General features: G+C 44.2%; 1 protein-coding gene across 4 annotated transcripts in view; it reads right to left on the minus strand.

Moving 5' to 3' along the window:
• The window catches only part of Armh3 (armadillo-like helical domain containing 3), a 181271-nt gene that overhangs the window by 168866 nt on the left and 1224 nt on the right, over nucleotides 1-11181 (minus strand). The window contains exon 2 of one of the 4 annotated variants that reach the window (XM_011247345.3): nucleotides 7152-7213. The exons of the other annotated variants lie outside the window; for them this stretch is intronic. The gene's annotated coding sequence lies outside the window, so the exon portion shown is untranslated. The remainder of the gene's footprint in view (nucleotides 1-7151; nucleotides 7214-11181) is intronic. 4 annotated transcript variants of the gene reach the window in all.

Genomic DNA, 11181 nt, shown 5'->3' on the forward strand with positions numbered 1-11181 from the left:
CATTATGCCAAGAGTGAATGATGAGATTAACAAACCCTATTCCAGAAATTCTATAAAGCTTAAGAAGGGCTCATCTAAACTGGGCTCCTGGCACACGCTTGTAATTCCAACATTAATTGGTGGCAAGAAAATCAAGTGTTGCCGGGCTATGGTGGCGCACGCCTTTAATCCCAGCAGAGGCAGAGGCAGGCAGATTTCTGAGTTCGAGGCCAGCCTGGTCTACAAAGTGAGTTCCAGGACAGCCAGGGCTATACAGAGAAACCCTGTCTCAAAAAAACCAAAAAAAAAAAAAAACAACAAGTGTTCCAAGTCATCCTCAGCTACATAATGAGTTCGAGCACCTATACTCCCAATACTGGGAGCTGAACCACCTCACATTCAGTGAGAGACCTGCATCAAAAAATGACACATGGGCATAGGTATGCACAACATCAGGGATTACATGGCGTGTCTGTAACTGCAACATTCAAAAGGCTGAAGTAGGAGGGTCACTGCCAGATCAAGATCAGCCTGAGCTACATGTCAAGAGCCTGTCTCAAAATACAAACAAGATGGGGCTGGAGAGATGGCTCAGCAGTTAAGAGCACTGACTGCTCTTCCAGAGGTCCTGAGTTCAAATCCCAGCAACCATACGGTAGTTTACAACCATCTGTAATGGGATCCAATGACCTACCTCTTCTGTTGTGTCTGAAAAGACCAACAGTGTACTCACATTAAATAAGTCTTAAAAAAAAAAAAAGTCAACTTTTCATGGTCGTTTTTATCATTCCAAGTCAGTGGTTCTCAGAGGAGACAATTTTGCTGTGACCCATTCACTCAACACCCAAGAGAGACGACTCATTTCAAAGAGAGCCTGAGTTCTATTCCTAACACTGAAGAAAGAAGATCTTTAGTTATGTTTAGTTAGTCTATTGCAAGACCCACCACACACATCACTAAGAAGATGCAGGCTTTGCAACCTCTGCCACTCTTCCTTTTCAAGCTACCTCCCATCTCTCCAGCCCGTGGACTTAGCTTACTTTCACAGGCTTCCTCGGCACAGGTCCTCTTATTAGCATGGAAAACAGATTCCCCTACTTCCAGCCCAAAGACTGGTAAACAAGTATGGAACGTCATCCGCACTCCGTCTCTGTGGCTATTCACACCATGCTGTAACCAACTGAGCTAACCATCCAGTTATGGCCAGTTACTCCAAGTCTTTCCTCAAAATGAAAACAGAGTAGATCCAGATTCTATTTGTTTGTTTGGGTTGGGTTTTTGTTTTGCTTAGTTTTCTTTGGGGTGGAGGAGAGTCAAGACAGGGCTCTGTGTAGCCCTGGCCACCCTGGAACTCACTTTGTAGACCAAACTGGCCTCAACTCAGAGAGCTACCTGCCTTTGCCACTGCTGCCCGTTTAGGCCTGTGTTCTTGAAGCCGTCTCCCCGAAAGCCTTCACTGAGACGGAAGAGCACATGCCGTCGCTGCTGCTCTTTTAATTCCTGGATGTGGAAGTCTTCAGTTAGTCCTCCTTATCCTCAGAGCGCTGCTTCGGTCTTGTGGGAGGTGATATACATTAAGATAACACTCCTGAGAAGTTACTATGCACTTGGCACTACTCTCTGTGCTTTAAATACTCTGCATTTATTCTTTACAATAATCAGATAGAATAAGCACTGTCATAATCTTATATGAATTTTACTTGCCCAAAATAACACAGCTGGCAAATAGTAAAGACACTAAATGTTCTTCTCTGGTCGCCATCCACTCTAATAGAGTCAGGAGATGGCTCAGCAAGGAAAGGTACCTGCAGGGAAGCCTGACAAGCTGAGTTGGACCCCCATGGCGGAAGGAGAACTGACTCCCACCAGTTGTCTTCTGACCTCTACATATACACTACAACACGAAGGCACCCACAGCAGGAACACATACAAACATGATAAATAAGGACATACATACATCATACATACATACATACACACATACACAAAATATATATAATTTAAATATATTTTAAAAGAATATCTTGTGAATATAGAAGATCAGGCTCTAGGAATAGTGAATTATTAAAAAGCAGACTGAGTGTGTGTTGTGGAAGGACCTGGTGCTGTTTGTATGTTGATGCTAATTCCACTCTCCTGGGAGGGGTTGCTGACAAGGAGTGAGTCATACTCAGATGACTTGTTGTGAACCAATCCCCTAAAGAATAAAGGCCAATCACTGGGCAAGTAAGAGGGACTTCCGGGTTGGACAAAGTGTGAGAGAGTTAGGTCTCTATTGGACAGGGATAGTGTGAGGACAAGCTGTAGTTACAAGCATCTCCTGGCTTCAATGGTAGGTCCATCAGGATTCATCAGGAGGATTTAGATTTAATAAGGCTTACAAGGAGGATTTTAGTTGTTGCACCCAGCAATTGAGTTGCCGTCGTTTCTGAACTAAGTTTGTGTTGCATTTTCCGTCACACAGCTGCTCATACAGGTTCAAGAGAGAAAAGTACAGCAGCAAAGTGTGGGTTTGCCTGAGGTGCACCACAAAGGTGTGGGGGATTTGAAGCACGGGGTTGAGGTGGTAGCTACTCGCCATAGGGAACCAACCTAACTGGGTGGAGACAGGTGGAGACATTTGGGGTGCTCCGGGCCAGAGAGTCTCCAAAAGATAAAAACAGGTAGGCCATTGCCTGCCAGTGCATGGCCGGCCAGGCCTCCAGGGCAGAGGCACAAGCCAGGGAACGTGCCGGTTCTCTTTTTTTTTTTTTTTTTTTTTGGGGGGGGGGTTCGAGACAGGGTTTCTCTGTAGCCCTGGCTGTCCTGGAACTCACTCTGTAGACCAGGCTGGTCTCGAACTCAGAAATCCGCCTGCCTCTGCCTCCCAAGTGCTGGGATTAAAGGCGTGCGCCACCACACCCGGCGACGGTTCTCTTTTTTAATTAATTCCCACAGCAAGTATGAGTTACAACTTACGGGAGTGAGTGGGCAATGCTTAAAACTGAATGCAGGACTCTGAACACAGGGAAACTCTACAGCAGAGCTGCAGCTTCAGACCTTATAAGTCTAAGTCCAAACTAAGCCCTAAAATCAAAATTCCCACTTGATGCAAAAAAGTCTACTAACTCAAGACAACACTTAAAAAATCACCATCTCGGGCTGGAGAGATGGCTCAGAGGTTAAGAGCACTGACTACTCTTCCAGAGGTCCTGAGTTCACATCCCAGCAACTGCATGGTGGCCCACGACCATCTGTAATGGGATCTGATGCCCTCTTCCGGTGTGTCTGATGACAGCTACAAAGTAAATAAATAAATAAATAAATATATGTCAGTGTCCAAATTTCATGTGTGCTATACGCAGTGCTTACCTCAGACTATATTCAGTCTGTATTTAAAAGCAGAAGTAGGGATAGTAAGATGGCTCAATGGGGACCGGTGCCTACTGCTAAGCCTGAAGATCCGAGTTCAATTCCAGAATCCCACAGGGTAGAAGGTAAAAACCAAGCGGAGAAAGTTGGCCTTTGACCTACACATGCATGGCGTGAACAGAAGTCACACACAGAAGACATCAAATAAATAAAAGCAGAAGTCGCTGGTGACACATGCCTTTATTTCCAGCACTTGGGAGGTAGAAGGAGGATCTGAGTTCAAGACCAGCCTGGTCTACAGAATAAGTTCCAAGACAGCCACAAGTGGACTATCTTAAAAGAGATGAATTTTGATTTGTCTGTGTTAAGGTGTTGTGTCCAGGACTTAGACAGATAGACACACACACACACACACACTTCCAGTCACAACACACTTACTAAACTGTCTAGTTTCACAAACCAACAACACAAATAAAGAGGTTTATATATAAACTGAACATTAATTCCAGCATTTGGGAGACAGTGGCAAGTGGATCTCTGAGTCCCAGGTCATCCAGGGGTAAGAAAAGAAACCTAGCCTCCAAAAACAAAAACAAACAAATAAACAAAAAGGTTTATATAAACATAACCACCTCAGAATCCCTTTCAACTTATCTTACACAAGAAGTACTGCTTCCTAAGACCTGTCTCACAAGTTCCAAATTGTCAGGATTTCAGGACATTCTGATTGAAAGCCACACTCTCCTCATCTCATATAACTAAAACCATGCTCAAACTCTCAACCTATGCTATTCTTCTCACTTCCGTTCTGTTCAACAGTCTGAGCACATGAATAGCAGCCACCTAAGATAAAGTGAAGGGGGCTGATAGCTCAGTGGGAGGAAAGAGCCTGCATAGCATGAGGCCCTGAGTACTCTAGCATGGATGGAGAAAAAGAAAGGCAGTGAAGGCCTGGCGTGGTGGCACACGCCTTTAATCCCAGCACTCGGGAGGCAGAGGCAGGAGGATTTCTGAGTTCGAGGCCAGCCTGGTCTACAAAGTGAGCTCCAGGACAGCCAGGGATACAGAGAAACCCTGTCTCGAAAAAAAAAAAAAAAGAAAAAGAAAAAAGAAAGAAAGAAAGAAAGAAAGAAAAGAAAGGCAGTGAAGAGTATGAAGGAGACGTCCAAAGTTAACTTCCATCTTATGAAGACAACTGAGTTCTATCACTCAGATCTTATAAAGGCCCAGACCTGGTAGTAGCACAAGCCTTTAATTCCAACCTCAGGAAGCAAAGGCAGGCAGATCTCTTTGAGGTGGAGGCCAGTCACAGGTCCAGGTCCCAGGACACCCAGTGCTACATAAAGACATATCCTCTCTCAGTGGAATTGGTGGTTCACTACAGAGGAAGAGACGTGAGGATCAGAGCTTCAAGGTCTCGGCTGGATGGATGGAAAATGCTCAGTATTAAGAGCACATTGCTCTTGTAGGACCCAGATTCACTTCCCTGCACCCCTATCAGGCAGCTTGCTACTGCCTAGAGCTCCAGTGTCAGGGAGCTGACACCTCTCTCACCTCCTCAGGCACATACACAGACACACATACGTATACCTAAGTTAAAAAAAGAAAGTCCAGGGTATATATCCTCATGCAACAAATCTGACCAGCAATCCAGGCTACCTGAGACCCTGCTTCAAAACACAAACAAAATCTTAAAAGGTGGAGGTAGCTGGAGAGATGGATGGCTCAGCAGACATGAGAATTTGAGTTCCAATCCCCAGCATTCTCATAAGAAGCTGGGTGAGGCCGCACACATCTCTAACCCAGCACCTCGAAGGTCAAGGTCAAAAGGATCACTGGGGCTTGCTGACTGCAAATCTAGCTCCAGAGTCTGTGAAAGACCCTGTCTCAAGGGAACAGGACAGAATGATAGGACACCCAACATCCTCTTCTGGCCTCCATAACATGAGCATAAATGCGAAAACACACACAATACAATAAACTTAAAGAGGAGGGTCTGAGAGAACAGCTCTGATGACAAAGTGTGTGCCTTGCAAGAATAAGGTGCTGAGTTAGACACCCAGAACCTACATTAGAAACAACAACAAACTGGCATGGTGACACACACTTCTAATCCCCACTCTGAGGAAGGCAGAGACAGGTGAATCCTGTCAAGGCTCATTAGGCTAGTTCCAGGCCAGTCTTAAACAACGTTGAGTCCCACAAGAGCCAGGCCTACACAGAGAAAACATGTCTCTAAAAAACAAACCAACAGGGGCTGGTGAGATGGCTCAGTGGGTAAGAGCACCCGACTGCTCTTCCGAAGGTCCAGAGTTCAAATCCCAGCAACTACATGGTGGCTCACAACCATCTGTAATGAGATCTGACTCCCTCTTCTGGAATGTCTGAAGACAGCTACAGTGTACTTACATATAATAAATAAATAAATCTTAAAACAAACAAACAACAACATCAACAAATCCTGATAGACTTTATACTAGCACAGTATAGGACAAAGGATACAAAAACATCACACTTATGATCACTGCCTTGAGAACCCACCATTAGGTAGAAAAAGATACATATCGGGCTAAACACATTGTTACACCTTGCACTTGGAAGGTAGAAGCAGGAGGACTTCTGTGAGTTCAAGATCAGCCTGATCTACATAGTGAGTTCCAGGCCACCAAGGCTACAAGTGACATCCTATCTCAAAAACACAAAACAAAAAAAGCTACACATATTGATATTTCCTAATAAGCAAATATTTTCCCTGACCATATTGTTTCTCACATATCCCTTCCCTCACAGCTACTGCCAACCTATTCAGCTCACTGGACCTCCATAGTTGCAGCTACCTACGGACACCTACCCTTGAATATCCCACAAGCAATGTGACCTCAATATACCAGACAAGCCCAAGTAATTTCTTTCCATAACCACCTAACCTTTAAAGGTTGGCTCTGTTCAAGAATTAAAATAGTTGTAGGGAAGCCGGGCGTGGTGGCGCACGCCTTTGATCCCAGCACTCGGGAGGCAGAGACAGGTGGATTTCTGAGTTCGAGGCCAGTCTGGTCTATAGAGTGAGTTCCAGGACAGCCAGAGCTACACAGAGAAACCCTGTCTCGAAAAAACAAAAACAAAACAAAACAAAAAAATAGTTGTAAGGATAATCTTTTGGTGCACTATGTAAAGATTGTCTTTGCATTACTGTGATGCTGGTTTCTGAAAGGGACTGAGATCTGGTTATCGGCAGGACTGTGGTATTGTTATTCCAACTGTTCACACCTGCATCATATATGTAAGCACTCACTCCCCCCCTCAACTTCTAACTGGTTTTATTTAAAAAAAAAAAAAAAAAAAAAAAGCTGGTGGCCTTTTGGTGAAGCAGAAGAGGACAGGCAGGGAAAGTCAGGCGTGGGAACACTCCCAGTCCCAGTACTAGAGACCAATAGGTAAGAAGCCATGTGGCAAACATAGAATAATATAAATGGATTAACATGAATTGCAAGTGCTACTTGGGAACTAGACTAATCAAGGGACTAACACTATTTTAAATAAATATAAGTCTCCACATCACTTTAGAGGTTGGGATAGAAAGGCCTTATGGTTGTAAATAGTGGTAAAGCATTTGCCCATTAGGAACAAGCCCCTGGGTTTGAATGCCACAACAACAATGTTCTTTTTCTGTATCCTGAAGTACAGACTCCTAGTTATTATATCCAAATTCTAGTAAATGAAATCTCCTCCACCCCAGGCCTGAAACCTTAGACCATTCTCCTCCTACTCACGTCTCAGCTACCTCAGAAATATTTCTAACATCATTCTGTTCTCTACCTTACCAAAGCCAAGTTATGTTGTGTCCGTCCAGCGGCTCACATGTCTGGAAAGGCATCTTGAAAACCTGGAAGAGAAGAGGGAGCTAGCCGGACAACTGAAAGATGTAGCTAAGACAAAATTCTGATCAAAGCTCAATTTTACTATTTCCGACACTCAGTTATGAAGCAGGGGAAGGGGCCCGATTCCCGCCAAATCATCTGGAGTGAGGTTGCAGGTGAACACGTGATGGCTCCAGAACAGCTAGGAGGCAGGCAGTGGGAGTGGCAGGACAATAGGGCGGCAAGCTCTGCCCCATTGCTCTCAAACTCTGAAACCTGAGCAAACAGGTTTCAGGCTGGGGAGGGGAGGTTACATCTCCTCCCTGTTGTTAATATAAAAAAGAAAAGGCTGGGCTGAGGCATAAAATTTATTTATGCTCTATAGTTCTGCCTGAATTTTAGGGCCTAATGAAGAAACCTGTCTCTGGGATTTCCTAACTTTTCTTATGGTAAACCATATCTGGATAAGACTGTCCTTTCTGTCCTAGTAAACACAAGCAGACTAGCCCTGAGCTTTCAGCTCTGACTTTATAATGCTAATTAGTACTGAATAGGTAACTTCCTAGTTGAATTTTAAGTAGTCAGCTACAGGGCATTGGAACCCAGGGGAAGGCTGACTGTACTAATTTGAAAGGCACTATATTATGAATAACACTGAAGGAGAGTACATGGATATTCCTGATATTCCTCCGCATTCTTGACCGGCTCCTTAGTACAAGGCCAATTGGCTTTTTAGGGTGGGAGGCTGTGAAGGACTTGTCCTTCTGACAGTATGGTCTCCAACCTCTCTCGATGTAACCTCCCTTCCCCAGTCTGAAACCTGTTTGCTCAGGTTTCAGTATTTGAGAGCATCGGGGTAGAGCTTGCCACCCTATCGTCCTGCCACTCCCACTGCCTGCCTCCTAGCTGTTCTGGAGCCATCACGTGTTCACCTGCAACCTTACTCCAGATGATTTGGCTGGAATCAGATCCCTTCCCCTGCTTCATAACTGAGTGTCAGAAATAGTAAAATTGAGCTTTGATCAGAATTTTGTCTTAGCTACACATCTTTCAGTCGTCCGGCTAGCTCCCTCTTCTCTTCCAGGTTTCCAAGATGCCTCTTCAGACTAGAACCCAGACATGTGAGCCGCTGGCCGGACACAACATCTGGCGCCCAAAGTGGGGCACGAACCCACAACCCTGAGATTAAGAGACATTTCCAAGTCTTACTCAACTATAACATCTGTAGACCTGTCTTTCATTACCTAGAGTTTTAATCTGCACTCTGTCACTCTCTAAAACAGTTTCAGGGCTGGCAAGATGGCTGAGCCGGTAAGAGCACTGGCTGCTCTTCCAGAGGACCCAGGTTCAATCCCCAACACCCACATGGCAGCTCAAAATTATAACTCCAGTTCCAAGGGATTGGACACCCTCATATAGACATACATGTAGGCAAAACGCCAATACACATAAAATGAAAAAAATACAGAAAAAATAATTTCAAAAGAAGTACTGGGCCGGGTGTGGTGGCGCATGCCTTTAATCCCAGCACTCGGGAGGCAGAGGCAGGCGGATTTCTGAGTTCGAGGCCAGCCTGGTCTACAAAGTGAGCTCCAGGACAGCCAGAGCTATACAGAGAAACTCTGTCTCGGAAAAAAAAAAAAAGAAGAAGAACAAGTAGTACTGGATCTTTAGCTGGAAGGCAGAGGCAGGCGGATCTCTGTGAGTTTGAAACCAGCCTGGTTTACAGATCCAGTTCCAGGAACAATCAGGGCTACACAGAGAAACTCTGTCTCTAAAAGTAAAATTAAACAGATAAAGAAAGAGGACCAGGGCTCAATCTGTGGTGCCCTCATGACAGCTCATAGCCATTTGTAGCTCCAGTTACAGGGTATCTGATGCCCTCTTCTGGCCTATGTAGACACCAGGCATACATAAGGTACACAGAGACATATGGGCAGCATACTACACATGAAATAATAGTTTGTTTTTCTTTTGAGTTTCAATGGCATTCTGCCCTCCTTTCGATCTCACCTCTAGACAATTCCCCAACGGAAAGCCTGTTTTGGATGATTTTTTTACCCCATATACACAGCATGCTGGTTTTTCCCTCTTCACAGTTTATGCCATGTCTGCAAAGACTGTTCTCTACAACACAAACGCCTTATTGTGCAAGCTCCTACTTAACCTTCAACACATGGTTCAAACACACCTTCCCTACAAAGCTCTGCCGACTTTCTCTGGCAATGGCAGTCTTCCCTTCATGCTGGACAAATGCCTTCACACAGATATGTAACACACACCCTGAGAAAACTTTGTCCAAATATGTGTCTCTGATTGATGTTAAAAACTGACCCTAGGGTAGGGCATGGTGACACATGCCTTTAATCCCAGCACTCAGGAGGCAGAGGCAGGTGGATTTCTGAGTTCGAGGCCAGCCTGGTCTACAAAGTGAGTTCCAGGACAGCCAGGGCTATACAGAGAAACCCTGTCTCGAAACAAAAACAAAAACAAAAAACAAAACAAAACAAAGCCAAAAAAAAAAAAAAAACAAACTGACCCTAGGGCCTGGAGAGATGGCTCAGTGGTTAAGAGCATGAACTGCTCTTCCAGAGGTGTTGAGTTCAATTCCCAGCAACCACATGGTGGCTCACAACCATCTGTAATGAGATCTGGTGCCCTCTTCTGGTGTGTGTCAGAAGACAGCTACAATGGTATAAAAATAAATAAATCTTAAAAAAAATATTTCACTTTTGATGCATGTTCCAAGTAGTTGAGATGCTGAGGCAGGAGGATCACTGTAAGTTCAAGGCTGGCCTAAGCTATACTGCAAGACCCTGTCTCGGTCACATGAATGTTCAAGACTTGTATGATGAAATATTCGCCATTCAGTAATCACAGTTAGATGAATCACCATCCTCTATGAGCTGTGTAAAACAAAGCAAAGATTTTTTTGGATATTATTTTTCTTCCTCTAACTAAACTTTTAAACTACTGTCCATAGGAATGTGTATGGGAAATTTTATTGGTTATCTTAGAAAATAGTTATGCTGTAATATTAATTTGCTACTTGATATCGGCCTTGAAGTTGGACTTGAATACTGTGAAATTAAAAAATAAAATGGGAACTGCAGGGAAAAAAAAAAAAACCCTGACTTTAAGCTAAGTGTCCGTCTCAAGTCAGTGTTCAATGAGTGCTGAAGCAACATTTACCCTCACATCCCTGAATCCATTTGTTATTTGGTCACATTTTCCTAGTTTTATGGATCCCTAAACTGTGCTGTGTGAAACCCCAAATTCTGGGTTGGTTTCTGTTATTATTTTTCCTGATTTTTTTAATGTTGTTGTGTTTTTTTAAAGATTTATTTATATGAGTATACTGTAGCTGTAGGTGTCTTCAGACACAGCAGAAGAGGGAATCGGATCCCATTCCAGATGGTTGTGAGCCACCATGTGGTCGCTGGGAATTGAACTCAGCACCTCTAGAAGAGCAGTCAGTGCTCTTAACCACTGAACCATCTCTCCAACCCCATGCTATTGTTTTTTAATATGTGTGTCTGTGTGTGGATGTGTGTTTGAGTGCAAGTACCCACAGAAGCCAGTTACAGGTACCTGTGAGCCAGGAGCTAGCTAGTGTGGGAGCTGGAAGCCATATTTGGATCTTCTGAAAAAGCAGGAAGTGCTCTTAAACCTCTGAGCCACCTCCGCATCCCAGATTCTGGGTTCTAAGTTGTTATCCAGGGTTTGTTTTCATTTTTGGTGGGTTTTGGTTTTAGTTTTTTGGGTTTTGTTTTTATTGTGTGTGTGTGTGTGTGTGTGTGTGAGCCCGCGCTAAGCTGTTCAGGCTGGCCTTGAACTCAATGTGTATTTCAGGCAGGTCTAAGTTGGAGGCCAGTTTGGTCTACAAAGAGAGTTAACAGCAAGGGCTACACAGAGAAACCCTGTCTTGGGAGGCAAAAAAATGTAAACATGACAAGGTACAATGACTGTCATAATAAGAACACATTAAAGGCTT

The sequence above is a fragment of the Mus musculus genome, chromosome 19 (assembly GCF_000001635.26).
Source record: "Mus musculus strain C57BL/6J chromosome 19, GRCm38.p6 C57BL/6J".
NCBI classification, from domain to species: Eukaryota; Metazoa; Chordata; class Mammalia; order Rodentia; family Muridae; genus Mus; species Mus musculus.